Source organism: Cricetulus griseus, chromosome 3 (genome assembly GCF_003668045.3).
Source record: "Cricetulus griseus strain 17A/GY chromosome 3, alternate assembly CriGri-PICRH-1.0, whole genome shotgun sequence".
NCBI classification, from domain to species: domain Eukaryota; kingdom Metazoa; phylum Chordata; class Mammalia; order Rodentia; family Cricetidae; genus Cricetulus; species Cricetulus griseus.
Genome location: NC_048596.1, coordinates 106,168,408 through 106,183,926, shown reverse-complemented (window position 1 = coordinate 106,183,926; position 15,519 = coordinate 106,168,408). Strand labels below are relative to the sequence as shown.

Genomic DNA, 15,519 nt, shown 5'->3' with positions numbered 1-15,519 from the left:
AGATCTACAAAGATGACACCAGCTAACAATCTAAGCAACAGAGGAGAGGATACCTTAAATGCCCTCCCCTGATAATGAGATTGATGACTGGCTTATATAGCCCTCATCCAGCAGCTGGTGGAAGTAGAAGCAGACACCCACAACTAATCACTGAACTGAACTGGAATCCAGTTGCAGAGAAGGAGGAGTGATGAGCAAAGGGGTCCAGACCAGACTGGTGCAACCCACAGAAACAGCTGACCTGAACATTGGGGAGTTCTTGGTCCCCAGACTGATAGCTGGGATACCAGCATGGGACTGATCCAGACCCCAGGAACATGGGTTTCAGTGAGGAAACCTCGGAAATCTACAGGACCTCCTGTAGTAGTTTAGTACTTATCCCTAGTGTGGACTTTGGGAGCCCATTCCACATAGAGGGATACTCCCTGAGCCAAGACACACGGGGGTGGGCCTGGTCCCGACCCCTTTGATCTTCATTCCTCCCTCTCTGCAACTGAGCTCCAGAGTTCAGTTCAGTGTATAGGTAGCCTCTCCACCATTGCCTAGATTGTCAGTTGGTGTCATCCTTGTAGATCTCTGGAAATCTCCCTAGTGCCAGATCTCTTCCTGGACCTATAATGACTCCCTCTATAATGATATCTCTCATGCTGCTCTCCTCTATTCTTCCCCCAAGTCAACCTTTCTGCTTCTCCATTTCCTCCTCTCCCTTCCTCTTCTCCTCCTTTCATTCTGGCAGCTCCCTCTCCCTACTCTCATGCTCCCAATTAGCTCAGGATGTTGGGGCCCTTCCCATTCTATGGGGATCATTCATTTTTCTCTTAGAGTTTTCTCTTAGAGTCCTTCTTGTTTCCTAGTTCCTTTGTTGAAGAGGATTGTAGGCTGATAATCCTTTGCTCTATGTCTAAAATATATATATGAGTGATGTTTGACTTTTTGTGACTGGGTTACCTCACTCAGGATAGTTTCTTCTAGTTCCATCCATTTGCCTGCAAATTTCAAGATTCCATTGCTTTTTTCTGCTGAGTAGTACTCCATTGTGTAAATGTACCACATTTTCTCTATCCATTCTTCAGTTGAGGGGCATCTAGGTTGCTTCCAGGTTATGGCTATTACAAACAACGCTGCTATGAACATGGTTGAACAGATGCCCTTGTTGTATGAACGTGCATTATTTGGGTATATGCCCAAGAGGGGTAATTGCTGGATCTTGAGGTAGAGTGATTCCCATTTTCCTGAGCAACCCCCATACTGATTTCCAAAGTGGTCTTACAAGTCTGCACTCCCACCAGCAATGGAGGAGTGTTCTCCACATCCTCTCCAGCATGAACTGTCATTGGTGTTTTTGATTTTAGCCATTCTGGCAGGTGTAAGATGGTACTCAGTGTTATTTTGAGTTTCATTTCTCTGATGGCTAAGGATTTTGAACACTTTCTTAAATGTCTTTCAACCATTTTAGATTCCTCTGTTGAGAATTCTCTATGTAGTTCTGCGCCCCACTTTTAAATTTCCTTCATTGGTGTTTTGGTGTGTAGTTTTTTTGAGTCCATTGAATATTTTGGAAATCAGCCCTCTGTCAGATGTGGGGTTGGTGAAGATCTTTTCACATTCTGTGGGCTGGCTGTTTTGTCGTATTGACTGTGTGTATCCTTTGCCTTACAGAAGCTTCTCAGTTTCAGGAGGTCCCATTTATTAGTTGTAGATCTCAATGTCTGTGCTACTGGTGTTATGTTCAGGAAGTGGTCTCCTGTACCAACACCATTCAAGGGTATCTACCATTTTCTCTTCTAGAAGATTCAGTATGGCAGGATTTATTTTGAGATCTTTGATCCATTTGGACTTAAGTTTTGAGCATGGTGACAGATATGGATCTATCTGCAATCCTCTGCATGTCCGAATCCAGTTGTGCCAGCACCTTTAGTTGAAGATGCTAATTTTTCTCCGTTGCATAGATTTAGCATATAAAGTCTTATTGAGGACATCACAGCATGCGTCCTCTCTTCCTGGGCTCACATGGTGACTCTCCCCCTACTACATTTCCCATAATCTTCCTTGACTCCTAGTTCTATTTATTTGCTTTCCTATTGGCCAACAGTGCTTTATTCATCAACTAATAAGATAAACATACCCAGAAGCACTTCCCCCATCATATTGCCATCTGAAAGTAGAGATCATTTGACTTTTTCTTTTCTTATTATGTCTATGTTTTTTCTTTTTTGTGTCTTATTGCTTGGGTTAAGACTTAGTACTATATTGAACAGGGGCAGATAGAGTGGGAACTCTAGTCGAATGTTTCCCAGTTTTCTCCATGTCTATAATGCTGGCTGTAGGTTTGTTGTATACAGCTTTTAATATTCTGTGGTATGTTCTCAAAGGCCTGATAGAGTTTTGGAGTCAATCCATTATGTCCTGGGCTCTTCTCTGCGGAACACTTTTTATTACTGACTTTCTTTTTTTTTTTTCTGAGACAGGTATTCTCTGTGTAGCTTTGGAGCCTATCCTGGTACTCACTCTGGAGACCAGGCTGGCCTCCAACTCACAGGCTGCCTCTGCCTCCCGAGTGCTGGGGTTAAAGGCATGTGCCACCAATGCCCGGCTTATTACTGACTTTTTAGTTACATTGTTTGTTATGGATCTGTTGAGTTCTTTATATTCCTAATTTCATTTTGGAATGTCATTTGCGGCTAACTTTACTCATTCCTTCTAGATTTTAGAGTTTTCTTTAAAAATTAGTTTTTAAGGTACTCTTACTATCTTCTGGATTTCAATAGAATATGTCATAACTTCAATTATATATATATATATATAATTTTTATAATGGTAATTAGACAAATTTTAAATTAGAAACAAGCTTCTTTTACATGTCAATCCCAGTAACCTCTCCCTCCCTCTTCCCATGCCCCCCCTCACCCCCAATCCCAACACTTATCTGCTCCCCAAGGAGGGTGAGACATTCCATGGGGGAATCTTTAAAGTCTATCATATCATTTGGAGCAGGGCCTAGACCCTCTCCTGTGTGTCTAGGCTGAGAGAGTCTCCGTCTATGTGGAGTGGGCTCCCAAATTTCATTTATGTACTAGGGATAAATACTGATCAACTACCAGAGGCCCCATAGATTGCCCAGATATCCAAACTGACATCCTTGTTCAGAAGGTCTGGAAAAGTCCTATGCTGGTTTCCCAGCTATCAGTCTGGGGTCCATGAGCAACCCCTTGTTCAGGTCAGCTGTTTCTGTGGGTTTCTCCAGCCTGGTCTTGACCCCTTTGCTCATCACTCCTCCCTCTCTGCAACTGGATTCCAGTTTAGTTCAGTGTTTATCTGTGGGTGTCTGCTTCTGCTTCCATCAGCTATTGGATGAAGGCTCTAGGATGCCATATAAGGTAGTCATCAATCTCATTATCAGAGAAGGGCTTTAAAGGTAGCCTCTCGACTATTGCTTAGATTGTTAGTTAGGGTGAAACTTGTAGATATTTGAACATTTTCCTACTGCTATAATTCTCTTTAAACCTATAAGGCTCCCTTTATTATGGTTTCTCTTTTCTTGCTCTCCTCTATTTTTCCCCTGAGTTGATCTTCCTGCTCTCTCTTCTTTTCTTCTCTCCTACTCTTCTCCCCTTCTCTTTCTTCTAACTCTCTCTCCCCTTCCCTCACACTCCGGATTAGCTTAGGAGATCTTGTCCCTTACTCCTTCTCTTGTATGCCTCTTTTAGGGTCCTCCTTGTTTCCTAGCTTCTCTGGCGGTGTGGATTGAAGGGTGCTACTTCTTGCTCTAGGTCTAAAATCCATATATGAGTGAGTACTTACCATTTTTGTCTTTTTGACTGGGTTACATCACTCAGGATGGTTTCTTCTAGCTCCATCCATTTTCCTGAGATTTTCAATATTCCATTGTGTTTTTCTGGTGAGTAGTACTCCATTGTGTAAATGTACCATGTTTTCTCCATCTATTCTTCAGTTGAGGGGCATCTAGGTTGCTTCCAGGTTCTGGCTATTACAAATAATGCTGCTATGAACATGTTCTTGTATGAATGTGCATTTTTTGGATATATGCCTAAGAGTGGAATTGCTGGATCTTGTGGTAGATTGATTCCCATTTTCCTGAGGAACCACCATACTGATTTCCAAAGTGGCTGTACAAGTTTGCACACCCACTAGCAGCAGAGGAGTGTCCCCCTTTCTCCACTTCCTCTCCAGCATAAGCTATCATTGGTATTTTTTATTTTAGCCATTCTGACAGGAGCAACTCTGATGGTATCTCAGAGTTGTTTTGATTTGCATTTCCCTGATGACTAAGGATGTTGAGCACTTTCTTAAGTGTCTATCAGCCATTTTAGATTCTCCATTGAGAATTCTCTATTTAGACATGTACCCCATTTTTTAATTGGATTATTTGGTGTTTTGGTGACTAGCTTCTTGAGTTCTTTGTATATTTTGGAAATCAGTTCTCTGTCAGATGTGGGGTTGGTGAATATCTTTTCCCAGTCTGTGGACTGCCATTTTGTTTTGTTGACTGTGTCCTTTGCCTTACAAAAGCTTCTCAGTTTCAGGAGGTCCCATTTATTAATTGTCCATCTCAGTGTCTATGCTACTGGTGTTTTATGTTCAGGAAGCAGTCTCCTCTACCAATTTGTTCAAAGGTACCCCCTACTTTCTCTTCTAAGAGGTTCAGTGGACAGGATTTATATTGAAGTCTTTGATCCATTTGGACTTAAGTTTTGTGCATGGCGATAGATATGAATCTATCTGCAGTCTTCTATATGCCAGCATCCAGTTATGCTAGCACCATTTGTTGAAGATGATTTCTTTTTTCCATTGTATAATTTTAGCTTCTTTGTAAAAATAAGATGTTCGTGTGTGTGTGTGTGTGTGTGTGTGTGTGTGTGTGTGTGTGTGTGTTAGTGTTAGGGTTTTCAATTCAATTCCATTGGTCTACTTGTCTATTTTTGTGCCAATACCAAGCTGGTTTCAGGAGCTATAATAGAGCTTGAAGTCAGGGATGGTGATGCCGGCTGTTCCTTTATTGTACAGAGTTGTTTTGGCTATCTTGGGTGTTTTGTTTTTCCATATGAAGTTTAGAATTGTTCTTTCAAAATCTGTGAAGAATTGTACTGGGATTTTGATGGGGATTGCATTGAATCTGTATATTTCTTTTGGCAAGATTGCCATTTTTACTATGTTAATCCTACCTATCCAAGAGCATGGGAAATCTTTCCATTTTCTGGTATCTTCTTTAATTTCTTTCTTTAAAGACTCAAAGTTCTTGTGTTACAGGTCTTTCACTTGTTTGGTTAGCATTACCCCAAGGAATTTTATGTTGTTTGTGACAATGGTAAAGGGTGATATTTCTCTGATTTCTTTCTCAGCCCATTTATTATCTGTATATAGTAGGGCTACTGATTTTTTGAGTTAGTCTTGTATCCTGCCACTTTGCTGAAGGTGTTTATCAGCTGTAGTAGTTCTCTGGTAGAGTTTTTCAGGTCACTTATGTAAACTATCATACCATCTGCAAATAGTGAAAGTTTGACTTCTTTTCCAATTTATATCCCCTTGATCTCCTTTTGTTGTCTAATTGCTCTCGCTAGAACATCAAGTACTGGAGAGATATGGAGAGTGGACAGCGTTATCTTGTTCCTGATTTTAGAGGAATCACCTTGAGTTTTTGTCCATTTAGTTTGATGTTGGCTGTTGGCTTACTGTATGTTGCTTTTATTATGTTTAGGTATGTTCCTGTTAGCCCTGATCTCTCCAGGACCTTTATCATGAAGGGATGTTGGATTTTGTCAAAGTTTTTTCAACATCTAGTGAGATGATCATGTGGTTTTTCTTTCTCAGTTTGTTTATATAATGGATTACATTGGTGGATTTTCATATGTTGAACCATCCCTGCATCTGTGGGATGAAGCCTACTTGATCATGGTGGATGATTTTTCTGATGTGTTCTTTGATTGGATTTGCCAGTATTTTGTTGAGTATTTTTATATCAATGTTCATGAGGGATATTGGTCAGTAGTTCTCTTTCTTAGTTATGTATTTATGTGGCTTGGGTACCAAGTTTATTGAACCTTCGTAGAACAAGTTTGGCAATGACTCTTCTGCTTCTATTATGTGGAACACTTTGAGGAGAATTGGTATTAGCTCTTCTTTGATAGAATTCTGCACTGAAGCCATCTGGCCCTGGGATTTTTTTTGGTTAGAAGACTTTTGATGACTGCTTTTATTTTGTTAGGGGTTATAGGTCTATTTAAATTGCTTCTCTGTTCTTGATTTAATTTTGGAAAGTGATATCTATACAAGAAATTGTCCATTTTCTTTAGATTTTCGAATTTTGAGGAGTAGAGTTTTTCAATATATGACCTGATATTTCTCTGGATTTCCTCAGTGTCTGTTGTTATGTCCCCCTTTTCATTTCTGATTTTGTTAAATTGCATATTCATTGTCTGCCGTTTGATAAGTTTGGATAAAGGTTTGTCTATCTTGTTGATTTTTCAAAGAACCAACTCTTCATTACATTGGTTCTTTGTATTGTTTTCCTAGTTTCTACTTTATTGATTTCAGCCCTCAATTTGATTATTTTCTGGTGTTTACTCTTCCAAGGTAAGTTTGCTTCTTTTTGTTCTAGGGCTTTCACTTGTTCTGTGAATTCTCTAGTGTGACTATTCTTCAGTTTTTTTTTCTCATAAAATTTCTCTTCGTATTTTGTTCTTTTTAAATTTTTATTTATTTATTTTTATACATTTGAATTACAAACAAGATTGAATTACATGACGATCCCAGTTCCCTCTCTCTCCCTTCCTCTTCTACCACCCCCAACTAAAATCCTATCTATCATATGTCCTTTCTTCTAATCTACACCTGACTCAACATTTCTGCTTCCTCATGACCTCTGCATCCTTCCTTTTCTTCCCTTCTCACTCTTGTAGCTTCCTCCGCGCTCTTCCCATGTTCTCAATTTGCTCAGGTCTCCAGTTTCTTCATGTGGGCACTTAGTGCTATGAACTTTCCTCTTCTCACTGCTTTCAAGGTTTCCCATAAGTTTGGATATGTTGTGCCTTCATTCTCATTGAATTCTAGGAAGTCTCTAATTTCTTTTTTTATTTCTTCCTTGACCCAGGAATGGTGCAGTTGAGCATTATTCAATTTCCATGAGTTTTTAGGTGTTATGCAATTTGTGTTGTTGCTGAATCCTTACTTTAAAGCATAGTGGTCTGATAAAATACAGGGGGTTATTCCATTTTTTGTACCTGTTTAGGTTTGCTATGTTGTCAAGTATGCGGTAGATTTTAGAGAAGGTTCCATGTGGTGCTGAGAAGAAGGTATACTCTTTTGTGTTTGGATGGGATGTTTTATAGATGTCTGTTAAGCCCAACTGGGTTATAACTTCTGTTAGTTGCTTTGTTTCTTCGTTAGGTTTCTGTCTGGTGGTCCTGTATAGTGGTGAGAGTGGGGTGTTGAAGTCTCCCACTATAAGTATGTGAGGTTTTATGTGTGATTTGAGTTTTACTAAGGCTTCTTTTATGAATTGGATGCCTTTGTATTTGGGGCATAGATGTTCAGAATTGAGACTTCAACTTGATGGATTTCTCCTTTGATGAATATAAAATGACATCCTCCATCTCTTTTATTTTAGTTTAAAGTCTAATTTGTTAGATACTAGGATTCCTACCCCTGCAATTGTTTCTTGGATCCATTTGATTGGAAAATCTTTTTCCAACCCTTAACTCTGAGGTACTGTCTGTCTTTGAAGTTGAGATGTGTTTCTTGTATGAAGCAGAAGGATGATTTCTGTCTTCTTATCCATTCTGTTGGCCTGTGTCTTTTTATAGGCGAGTTAAGACCATTAATATTGAGGGATATTAATGACCATTGATTGTTCACTCTTGTTTGTTTTGGATTTGGTGGTGGTGGTGGAATTGTGTGTGAGTTTCCTCCCCCTTTTTCTTTTGGATGTTGGTAAAGTGGGATTATCTATTGACTATGTTTTTCTGATTGTAGTTAACTTCCTTGGGTTGGAGTTTTCTTCCAGTACTTTCTGTAGTGCTCAATTAGTGGATATGTATTGTTCAAATCTGGTTTTGTTGTGGGATATCTTGTTTTCTCCATCTATAGTGATTGAAAGCTTTGCTGGTTATAATAGTCTGGGCTGGCATCAGTGTTCTCTTAGTGTTGGAAGAATATCTATCCAGGACATTCTCCTTTCAGGGTTTCCATGGGGAAGTCAGGTGTAATTCTGATAGGTTTGCTTTTATATGTTACTTAACATTTTTCATTTGCTGCTCTTAATATTCTTTCTTTATTCTGTACGTTTGGGGTTTGATTATTATGTGGCAAGGGGACTTTTTTGTGGTCCACTCTTTGGTGTTCTGTAGGCTTCTTGTACTTTCATTGGCATGTCTTTCTTTAGGTTGGGAAAGTTTTCTTCTATAATTTTGTGGAAAATGTTTTCTGCACCTTTGAGTTGGGTATCTTCACCTTCTTCTATACCTATTATTCTTAGCTTTGGTCTTTTTACTGTGTCCCATATTTCCTGGATATTGTGTGTTAGGGATTTGTTGGACTTACGATTTTCTTTAGTTGATGAATCTATTTCTTCTAGTATATCTTCAACAGCTGAGATTCTCTCTTCCGTTTCTTATATTTTGTTGGTTATGCTTGCATCTGTAGTTCCTGATCATTTACTCAGTTTTTCTAATTCCATATTTCCCTCAGTTTGTGTTTTTTATTGTCTCTATTTCAGTTTTCAGGTCTTGGACTGTTTGAACTTTTTTCTTGGCTTTCTTTAAGTCTTAGTTGTTTTTTTTTTTGCAGTTTTTGGTTTGTTTTTTCTTCCATTTCTTTAAGGGATTTTCTCATATCCTCTTCGAGGGCCTCTATCATTTTCATGACCTAGACTCCATTGGTGTCATATTGGGTTTTCTGTTGTTGGATGTGTTTTTATATTGTCTTCGTCCCATCCTTTCTTCCAGTGGGCACTTAGTGGAGTCTAGATACAGATAATACATACAAGGAGAGTGGGATTATTTAGGAAAAGGAACAGGAGTAGCAGCAGGAGATGGTGGAAAGGTATGAATATTGTCAAATGTTGCATGAAATCCACCTGTCTTGGTTTAGTTTCATTGCTGTGATAAAGACCATGACTAAAGAGGGACACTCTCCCAGCCTAGACACATGGGGGAGGGTCTAGGTCCTGCTCCAAATAATATGACAGACTTTGAAGATTCCCCCAATGGAAGGCCTTACCCTCCCTGGAGAGCAGAAAGGGGATGGGATATGGGGTCAGTGGGAGGGCAGGGGATTAGGAGAGGGATAGGGAACTGGGATTGACTTGTAAAACAAGCTTGATTCTAATTTAAATTAAAAAAGAAAAGAAAAGAAAAAGGTCATGACCAAAGGAAACTGGAGATGAAAAGGGTTTATTTGGCTTACTATTCCAGACTACTGCCAAGGCAGGAACCTGGAAGCAGGAGCTGAAGCAGAAGCCTCGGAGGAAGGATGCTTACTGGCTTGGTCAGCCTGTTTTCTTATACCATCCAGGACCAACTGCCCAGAGGTGGCACTGCCCACTCTGTTCTGGGTCCTCCTATGTCAATAATCAGCCAAGGAAATGCCCAACTGACTTGCCTACAGGCAATCTGATGGAGCATTTTTCCAATTAAATTTTCTCTTCCCAGATAACTCTAGATTGTGACAAGTTCTCTCTCTCTCTCTCCATAATTCATAAAGTTAAAGCAAATCAAATTTAATGAACTTTCTTGAGTTACAGCTTATACAACAGTGCCCTCTGATGGTCTAAAAGTCACTGCCATTTATGTAGTCACTCACAGCTGCACTTAATTCTGAGTTTTGTTGGTTCAAAGCTTCTTGAAGCCATGGGATTCATTGATTATCTGAGTGATTTTGCAAACTGAGATGCCAGAATCTTTTACTGATGAAACTGTTAGCTGTTTCGTGACCAAACACACATTTTTGGTTGCTGCAAGGTTTTAGGGGCTGTGAGAGTAGGCGACTCTGTTTTATTAGCAGAGAAAAGAACAATTTGCCTCCATAGAGTTCTGTTGCCTTAAAACAGGACCCGTCTTCAGGGCCTCAGCCTTTGGTTATAGGGAAGTTCTGTGCACTTCAATAACTTGGGAGTTATTGCAGAGTGTTCAAATCCATTTTCCTACCCAGCAGACAGTGTTTTCTCAAATGAGCTACTACCAAATTCACAATCACATCTTCCATTTTCTCAATCACTAGTTACTAAATTTTATCACTATATTTGTATTTATGAACACATGAGACATTTAATATTAATGAAGGTCACATCCTTAGAAACATGGAGGAACTATTCATTTTTAACTGTATCCATTTTATGTTTCTTAATACAATATCTGTCTTTTATGGGCACTATGGTAGCTCTTTTCATCTTGCCTTTCAAGATACCTATCAAGATATAGGAGTTCCAATGATGGACTCTTCTATATTACTTACATTCTTCCTTCCCCTTTTTGTCAACTTCTCTTTCAACAAGCATTTCTGTGAGTCTCCTCAAGATTAGGACAGAAGGAAGACAGTACTATTTTGTATCCTGATTAGTCAGTACAAAAGAATGTGTGAAAGATAAGGCGTCGTTGCACAGACAGATGATTTAAGTTGGAGGGTAACTGAGGAATGTCCCCTTTCTTTGTCCAAGTGGAGACAGTGTGGGGTATGCAGCTTATGGGAGAGCTTGTGCTTATCATGTATGAGGCTCTGGGTTCACTCCTCAAAACTCAAACACAACCAAACAAGCAAACATGGATACTAGATCTCTGGGGTTGCTGGTGAAGAGAAGGGAAAGGTGGTTCTTGCTCCCTGGGATCATTTTCCTTTTGGGTGGTCTTATTACTTCCCAGATGATCACCACATGATCATTTTGGGGTACTGTTTGTAAATATTTGATCCCTAAATCTCCCACATCCATTTAGTGCAGGAGAACAACAGTAAAGCATTGAAGCAAGGTCTTAAAAGGCTTAAAGTGGAAATAAACGAGAAGTCATATGACATTGCTCGCCAGTCCTATTCTAGGATTGGGGACACCAAAGTGCCAGCTCTGGCTGGAGATGAGGCAGGCACTCAGTATTTTTTTTCCTATCCTGGTTGCCTCCAAATTGTCACCCAACTGTATAGATTTAATATTATTTCTGGATGTGTGCCGCATTCTCAGGCAGTTAAAAAATGCAAGCATGTATCTTTGCCACCATAGATTTTATTTAGAGTGTGTCCTAGTTCCCTGTGGCCTTCCTTGCTCGAAGATCCTTTCCATATTTCCACACAGTAAAGCAGGAAGCATCTTTTGAATCTCTCTCTCTCTCTCTCTCTCTCTCTCTCTCTCTCTCTCTCTCTCTCTCTCTCCTTCTTGTATTTTAGAAAGAACTGCTGTGTGTGACCAGAAATGTGCCTCCTTTCCCAGGTCATGCCTGTGAGGCTTTCATGGCATAACTTTTGTTATGTCACTAAGGCAGTTGTAGAAATGATCGGATGTTCCATCTCTGCTGACTCTGACAAAGGCATTTGAGCCCTCTGAGCTCAGCTTGCTTAGGGCAGTGCAGGTCAGATTGCTTCTGCAGTTCTTTCATGCTGTGATTTCTCAAGTTCCCATTGTAGGCTTCGGAAAGTGACATGTGGATCTCAATCTGGACAGCAGAGGGCACACTGTCCCCTGTGTGTATGTATAGTGTGTGTGTGTGTGTGTGTGTGTGTGTGTGTGTCCCCTCTTAATACTGAAAGCACAGGTCCATACCTGTAGTTGGTGTTCTGATGATGGGAAGGAGCCAGGAGGATGCTGGAAATTCATGTTGTGCAAAGGACATTTCACAGCGTATTTCTAGCTATGTAAGATACTCCATCTTCAGGCTTTCCCAGCTGCTTCTTCAGACTGTATTCAACTCAATGTGGTACCCCCAGTACTTCATGGAGCCTAGGATTAGATCTAAAGTCTGGATGAAATATACAATGAAAATTTTGACAAAAATCTATCATGGGTGGTATATGCTTTATATTGTATACATGAGAAGTCACATGTCCCTTGTCTGCCCTGTCATTTGTGATTTTAATATTGACCATTAGATTAAGATGACAATAGCCCAATTCTTGTTGTAGTTACCTTCTTTCTTATAATAAAATAGTGTTGTCTGTGATATCATTGTGACACCATATAATTTTTCTGTATATTTTTAAATGTCTCAATTCCAATTAATAACTCTTGCTCTAATCAGTAACATTGCAGAACAATCATTTTTCCAACTTACTAATTCGTTTTGCACTTGTTGATACTTGGTTAGACAGTTTTTATCAGCTGGGACTGTCTGGTAAAGTCTTAGAAATGGCAGACTAAATATTGGATTCTTTACTGTTAATACCCAACTTCAAAGTAAGCAGCTGATTTAATAGGCATCTTAAACCGGAACTCTTTAAAAACATTCTTATGCATTAATGGATTTCAATGAATTTACTATTTAAATCAGCTACAATTTGTATTTCCTTTATGTTTGTTCATTTCATGTTCATTGCATTAAAATGTTAGCCAGTGGTAGTTTCTTGTAATTTACTTTATATCCATTAATGTAACTTTACTAATTTTTGAGTGGGATTTTCTTTTTTGACAGCAAGATTTGTAGGCTGGTCTTGTAATTTTGTGGTCCATCAATGTCAATCACTCACTTTACTAACAAGTTCTTGTTTCATTTATTGAGTCCACTTTTGAGGAGGATAGTATCAGGCATGAAAATCTCCCCACTTGGAATGTCTATTGGTGGTACAGTGGCAATGCTGATAGACCTTTTCAGTGGTTTACTAGTTTGTGATTTTAACAATGAAAATTTAGGCATTAAAAATTTAGATAATAAGGGCTATCTTTATTTTGAGAAATACTGGGAGTTTTTCAAAACTGCTATGAGAATAGATTCTAAGTGCTCTCACCAGAAAAAGTAGTAAGATTGTTAAGATAATACTTATGTAATTAGACCAACTTGCTATTCCACAATATAGACACATCTCCAAAGATGTTGCACACTATGTAAGCATATAAAAATAATTACCATAACAGCTACTACTGATAAAACCAAATGGAATTTAAAGTTTCTTTTGGTTATTTTGTGATCGAGGTTGATTTTAGTCAATTACTTTTTGTGCTAATCTACTTACTTTCTTTGAAATATATCTTGTCTGTTTTGTTTTCAATGTAGGTTGATCATTTCGGATTTTATAATACAAAAACTTTTAAGCAGCGGTACCTAATAGCTGATAGATACTGGAAGACGTATGATGGTGTAATACTTTTCTACACTGGCAATGAAGGGGACATTACCTGGTTTTCAAATCATACGGTATGTGGTATGTGCACACTTGTGAGGGTCACTCAAGCAGTTTGCCTCTTACTATGGTGAGGGGAAGAATGTTTTCTGAGATCGATCACTAAACTTTTTTTTCCCTTTGTGGCATTGGGAATTGAACCCAGGGCCTTGCGAATGCACAGAAGTATTGTAACTACTGACCTGTGTCCCAAGGCCTCTTTTTGGTTTTAATTTTGAGGCATGGTCTGAGTAAGCCACCCAGGATGGCTTTGAACTCATTAAAATCCAGGTAGTACATGAATTTTCAGTCCTCTTACCTCAGCCCCACAAGTAACTGGGATTACAGGCCGGTACTATCAGGTCCCAGTTATAACAAATTTACACAAATCAACAAGTCTACAACTCCCTGTTCCATTTAATTTTAAGTTGGAAAATTTTGATTTATTATCTATAGAGTTTTTGTTGTTGTTTTTGGTATGGGAATTTATGGCAAGGTCTGTCTACATAGCCCCATCTGCTCTTGAACTCAATATTTAGACCAGGCTGGCCTAGCACTCATAGAGATCCACCTGTCTCTGTTTCCTGAGTGCTGGTATTAAAGGCATGTGCCACTGTACCCAGCACATACTATATTTTTTGATTTTGGCCTCTACTAGGTAAATATAAGGGCAGGACTTTTCATACTTATTCAACATTGTGCATTTGGAGTGTAGGATTATATTAAGCATGTAGCAGGTCTCTCTCTCTCTCTCTCTCTCTCTCTCTCTCTCTCTCACACACACACACACACTTATTGAATAACTGAACAAAACAAAAGTAAAAGCATAAATAAATGTTAGGAGATACAAGTTTCACGGCCAGGTAGGGAGGGGCAGAGGTGAAGTTATAGGTGTATTTTGCTTACTCTTCCTGTCCTGTCACGTCTCTTATATTCATAAGCATTAACATAGTAGGACCATTACCTTGCTTCCATGCTTGTGTTTCCGGTCACCTTACATTATACTTACATCTGTTAATAAAACTTAAATCAGAGAACATGATAAGATGACATCCTCTTTCTTGGCACATGAGGACTGTGAGTAGAAAAATGTCAAATTTCTATCAAAAATTCAGTTTGAATTATGGTGAAGTAGAGAATATCATATTATCCAGAATTCGAGTATCTGCCAGGGTGCCTGGTATTCAGGAACCCTCAGAAAATGCTTGCTCGGTGAGCTCAGTTGAAATTAAGATGTGCATTCATTCATAGCTCCTGAACCCCTCATTTGTGGTGCTTTCCCCCTCTTACAACTGTTAAGAGCCTAAGTATGTAGAAAGTGGAAGAAAGGGGATCCAGGACAAGGATTCATGATATCTGGGATCAAGACTCATTTCCCCTCAGATTTCTGCTGCTTCTCTGTGAGAAACCAGAACTGCTCCTCTCTTTTCTCTTCTTTAGATGTGAGTTTCCTTTTGTGCCAGAGCCACAGGGCAGTTTTTCCTGCCTAGGGCCGGCTCTTTAAGCAGACAGCTGGTCCTGCCTCCAAAAGACCCTACTGTTATACAGGCTCCTCAGTGGGGGTTAAGGTTCGTGGGGCAAATTCTGTCATTAGAAAGGCAGGAATGAAAAGACACTCAGTGTAGGAACAGTTTCAGAGAGTCGGCCAGAAAGAGACCCTGGAAGGGCAGATCCTTACCCTCCCTAGTCTGAGGCAGCTTCTTCTTTTGTTGTTGTTGTTGTTTTGTTTGTTTGTTTTTCAAGACAGGGTTTCTCTGTATAGTTTTGGAGCCTATCCTGACACTTGCTCTGTAGACCAGGCTGGCCTTGAACTCTCAGAGATCCGCCTGCCTCTGCTTCCTCTGAGTGCTGGGATTAAAGGCAAGAGCCACCAACGCCCGGCGGAGGCAGCTTCTTTTGCAAACTAAAATATCATAATTGTGTGTGCAGATTACCTGACAGAGTGATTAGTAGTGACCATATAAGCCAGATAAAAAGGTTTCAACTTTTACTTTGTTACTTGGTTGTTTGAATTTGAGTAAGCTTTTAACTCTACAGTTCAATCTGCCCATCTGTTAGGTGGGTATAATAAAAATATCTATTTCCTAGTGTTGTTTTGAAACTAAATAAAATTAAGGAACCTGTAGAAATACAGTGTTATGTTGTGGGATATTTGTACACTGTGTGATATACTGCTGTGATTGGTTTAGTGAAGAACTGAATGGCCAATAG

The 15,519-nt window shown here is 39.4% G+C and overlaps 1 protein-coding gene across 1 annotated transcript in view; it reads left to right on the top strand.

Annotated features, from left to right (window-relative positions):
- The first annotated feature begins 13,208 nt into the window (after positions 1–13,208).
- LOC100753648 (lysosomal Pro-X carboxypeptidase-like) overlaps positions 13,209–15,519 on the top strand; it is a 42,616-nt gene continuing 40,305 nt past the window's right edge. Inside the window, exon 1 of the mRNA XM_035441355.1 lies at positions 13,209–13,343. The gene's annotated coding sequence lies outside the window, so the exon portion shown is untranslated. The remainder of the gene's footprint in view (positions 13,344–15,519) is intronic.